The sequence below is a fragment of the Narcine bancroftii genome, chromosome 9 (genome assembly GCF_036971445.1).
Source record: "Narcine bancroftii isolate sNarBan1 chromosome 9, sNarBan1.hap1, whole genome shotgun sequence".
Classification (NCBI taxonomy): domain Eukaryota; kingdom Metazoa; phylum Chordata; class Chondrichthyes; order Torpediniformes; family Narcinidae; genus Narcine; species Narcine bancroftii.
In genome coordinates, this window is record NC_091477.1 from 805,270 (window position 1) to 810,314 (window position 5,045).

The following is a 5,045-nucleotide window of genomic DNA, read 5'->3' on the forward strand; positions in this document are numbered from 1 at the left end:
TACATAATTTATTCCTTCTTTGTTAAAATTTGGAGCCCATATGAGATAGGAGGTTGAATTTGTAATAGTTTTTTCCCCCCACAAATTGATGGGGTTGTCCCAAATCACGGCAATAATTGAAGGTTGTTATGTTAGTTGATGATCTCTTCTACTTTATTTTGGGATAGTTTAGAGGGAGGGTTGGGAGGGGTGGGTGGGGGATTGTATGGGGTAAAATATTATGTATTTACTTGTATTTTTATTGTATAATTTATTTTGATCAATAAATACATTTTTTTTTAAAACATAATGGGGGGACATAATGTAAGGAAAGGACTTGGGAGAGCAAGAATGGCTATGAGAAGTCTTGGTGAACAGGATTAAAGAAAACCCTGCTTTCTACAAGTATTTGAAGAACAAGAGGATGTCATGTGAGGATAGGACCCATCAGGGGTGGTAGTGGAAACTTGCATGGAATCGGAGGAGGGAGCGGAGGTCTTTAATGAATACTTTGCTTCAGCATTCCCCAGAGAAGAGGACCTTGGTAATTGTGAGGATGACCTAAAGCAGACTAAAACACTTGAGCGTGTAGACATTAAGCAAGGGGATGTGTTGGAGCTTTTGAAAACCATGAAGTTAAATAAGTCTCACCAGGACCAGACGAGATTTATCCAAGGATATTGTGGGAAGTAAGGAAGGACATTCCTCAGCCACTGGCAACATTTTTCACATCATCACCCAGGGACAGGAGAAGCATCAGAGGGCTGGAGGATTGCAAATGTTGTTCCCTTATTCAAAGAAAGGAGTAGAGACCACCCAGGAAAAAATAGACCAGTGAATCTTACTTCACTGTGGGCAAGCTGTAGGACAAGATTCTGCAAGACAGGATTTTCAATCATTTAGATCTGATTAGGATCATTCAGCATGGGTTTGTCAGGAGAAGGTAATGTCTCGCAAGCCTGATTGAAGGTTGAGCAGTGGATATTGTGTATGGAATTCAATGAGGCATTTGACGTTCCATGAGCAAGGTTCATTCAGAGGGTAAAGAGCAACGAACCCAGGGCCCTTGCTTTGAGGGTACAGAATTGATTTGCGCAAAGAAGACAAGTGTAGTCGCAGAAAGTTTGTATTCTACATGGGGGTCATTGACCAGCAGTGTTCCACAGGGTTCTATTCAGGGACCTCCTCCTCTTTGTGATTTTATAAATGACCTGGATGAGCAAGTGGAAAGGTGGGTTAGCTAGTTTATGGATCACATCAAGATTGTTGATGTTGTGGATAGTCTGGAGGTTAGAGGGACACTGATAGGATGCTGAGCTGAGAAGTGGCAGTTGGTGTTTAACCCAGAAAACTGTGAGGTGGGTCATTTTGGTAGAACAAATTTGAAGGTAAAATACCTTGTTAATGGTAGGACTCTGAGCAGTATGGGAGAACTGAGAGACCTTGGGGATCTGAGTCCACTGGACACTCAAATCTGCACGGGTTGATAAGAGTTGTTAAGAAAGCTTATGATGTGCTGGCCTTCATTAACTGTGGGGTCAAGTTTGAGAGCCATGAGGTTATGTTGCAGCTATTACATTCCTCCTGGGTAGCCCAAAACCCAACAGCATGAACACCGAATTTTCCCAATTTCATCCAACCTCCACCCGATTACAGCCCTGATTCCACCCATCTCTGACCTGCTCCACACTCACCTTCCTCTCAACCCTCCCCTACTTATCTCTCCAGTTTTTTTCTACTCAATGTCTCACCTTCCCACCTTAGTTTAAAAAAGGTCCAGATCCAAGATGGGAGTAGGACTTGGGTGTGGTGCTTTCAGAATGAAGCTGGTCAGATTGGTGTAAGGACAGCACAATATCAATTATAAATACAAGATATGGACTGGTTCAATATAATTTTACACCAGTTATACCTTACCCCACAAAGGTTACACTAATCAAAAGCCAAAATTTCAGAAATGTGTTTCAAATGTGGGTCTGAGACAGGAACTTTTCTACACACCACTTGATCATGTGTGAAAGTGAGGTCATTTTGGCAAGAAATTACAGAAAAATTAATCAGGGTAACAGGAGTGGCTTTCACAGGTAATTTTATGGAATAAGTAACAAATTGACTAAATATCAAATCTCATTTAGAAAAATAGCAATGACAGTAACAAAAAAATGTAACATGATCACATGGAAGTCCGACTCCCCTGGACTGCAGAAATGAACAGCTGTATACCTATGGGGGAAGAAAAAACACAACTTAAAGAACAAAAATGTCTCTTTTATAAAGGTCTTGCACCCATACCTGGTCCACATAGGGGCCCAGATACAGTAATAAAAAGGAACAAGTTAAAAAAGTAACTATTATATATACAAAAACGTACTTAAAATATATGTAAGCTCTGACTGTGAACTCATCTATATTTATGTACTGGGAAGAATGCATTCATGAACCAGATCTTATCTGAATGGCGAGATGATCCATTATTTTTCCATGCCTATACAAGTTATCTTGCTCAGTGATTTTACAGTAGGCCATGTGGTGCTAAAGGTAGGTCAGTGGAGCACTTCAGGCTGAGCACCAGCTCATTCCAAATGTTGGCACCTGGGCATTCCTAACATGTATAGAACACACTGAAGGTCAGACAACTGCATTTGGATCTCCTTCTCCAACTCAGGTTAGAAATTGGAGCCCACTGCATGCAGATGTGGCAGAGAGAGGTCAGAGTGTAGCTTCAAGAGAGAATTGGATAAGCACTGGAAAAAAAATTTGCAAGAGTACAGAGCAGCACAGTTGGCGTAGTGGTGAGTGCAGCACCTTTACAGCACCAACAATCGAGATCGGGGTTCAAATCCCACACTGTCTGTAAGGAATTTTTATATTCTCCCCATGTCTGCGTGGGTTTCCCTGGGGGCTCCAGATTCCTCCAATCATTCAAAACGTACCGGAACTGTAGGTTAATTGGATGTAAATTGGGCAGCACGGACTCGTGGGCTGAAATAACCTGTTACTGTGCTGCATATGTAAATTTTTTTAAATTAAAAAAAGGCAGAGTAGCACTCTCGTTGCTCTTTTATTGAGATGGTATAGTAATTTTGGTACCAATGGCGTCAATGAACTGACCATTTCTGATTTGTTGTATCTGGCTCCTGATCTTTATGCCAACCACAAGTGAATACATTTTAGGCAGGACTCTATTCAGTTATAGATTTCTTTTAGACATACAGCATGGTAACAGGCATTTCAGCCCACAAGACTGTGCTGCCCAATTTACACCCAATTAACCCAATATGTTTTGAATGGTGGGAGAAAACCAGAGCCCCCGAGGAAAACCAATGCAGACACAGGGAAAATGTACAAACTCCTTACAGGCAGCGCAGGACCCAATCCCGAGCTACACCAACCAGGCCGCCCAACTTTACTTTTAAAAATATTTTTGCAAGTTTGCGTAGATTTGAGTTTTTAAAAGTGAAATTATTATATTTTTTGAGTGAAACTTTGGCAGTCCTTACAAAGCAGTGAAAATTTTCTTGATAACACCAGTATCAGTCAACCATAACAGTGCATGGAAGGGACCCTTCTTTCCACAACATACAAGTTACTACTCACAGACAGCACCACTCCATGGAAAGGCCATAGTAGCGATGGAAGGACAACATTGGAAGTTACATGCCCACAAAATTGCCACATGGGGAAGGGGATTTGTGAAGTGGATAATGAATATCACGCATAGGATAAGAGCAGCACAATCTGACGCAAAGACTTCTGACAACAGCCAGATGTTACGCAATTTAAAGTTCGAGACATGATTGAAACATTCATCCTTTTACCATGTAAGAGCCATAACCATCACAAAGTAATAAAGGTCCACATACATGATTACTTCACATACCCTTCCTCTTTTTAAATCGGTTTGCTTTTTCAAATGACACTGCACCCTTAGAACCATCCGGCTGTTTAATATCATAATGACCTGGTGCAGGGGCACAACCTAAAAAAATGAAAGTACATCAGCACCAGACAAAATAGCATAAATCATAAACCACTGGAGATGCAACTTTAAGTAATTAAGAACGAGTGACACAGTTCTGAACATCTATTTTACACAGCTTCATAGGCCTGCAAGGGCACTCCACTTCCAAAACCAAAATGTTATACAGCCAAGTGTCCACCATCAGTCTCCTGATTATCTTGCCATATTCAACCCCCATTGACAAAGAAGCAATAACCAATTGATTTGCCTATACTTGCATATTTGTCAGATATTGCAGATGATATACATTTTATAGCACCTAGGCCATAACCTTTGGGAAAATAAATCCTATTCATACCTGCAGACTACATCATCTCAGATTCCCACATCAGAAAGCACAAAAATCTACAGCTCAGGCCCTTCAGCCTATTGTGGTGCCAACCCTAAACCTATTCTAACAAGTGTTGAGAGTTTGCCTACTGCATAACGCTCCATTCTTCTCAGCTATCTGTACCCATCTCTTAAAAAAAATGTTGTTGTCCCTGCACCCACTACTATTGCCAGCAGTACATTCCATGCACCCACCACTCTTTGTGGAGAAACTTACCTCTTTCATCCACCTGCACTTACTCCCAAGCATCTTAAAACCATGTTCCCTCATGTTTGCTATTTTGACACTGGGAAAAAGCCTCTAGCTGTCCACATGATCATCCTGGATCTTAACAACCCAAGTATTGCCTTAAAGAAATCCAAAACATCAAAAACACTGCAGTATGCACTAAGAATCAAAATGACCCATGGAGCCTACCTGCTGATTAATACCATTTCATGGACATCAGGGAAGAGAGGTGAGTGCAGTCATGATCACCAGAGAAGGTGCTTGGCTAGCTGAATGGTCCAAGGGAAGATAAGTCTCCGAGAACAGATAGAAAGCACATACAGATTCTGAAAGAAGTAGCTACTAAAGTGGTAAAGGCATTGGTGATGATCTTCCAAAATTCACTAGATTCTTGCATGGTTCAAGGGGATTGGAAAATTACAACGGTCACTCCGCTACTTAAAAGGGGAGGCAGCAGAAAGAAAAGGTCAAACTTGAAGGCAAAGT

The 5,045-nt window shown here is 41.2% G+C and overlaps 1 long non-coding RNA gene across 1 annotated transcript; it reads right to left on the reverse strand.

Annotated features, from left to right (window-relative positions):
• Positions 1 to 299: 299 nt before the first annotated feature.
• On the reverse strand, positions 300 to 5,045 carry LOC138743102 (uncharacterized). Its single transcript, XR_011344657.1, has 3 exons — positions 4,749 to 5,045; positions 3,860 to 3,958; positions 300 to 2,202 (listed from the first exon to the last, which is right to left on the reverse strand). It is a non-coding gene; the product is annotated as an uncharacterized lncRNA (long non-coding RNA).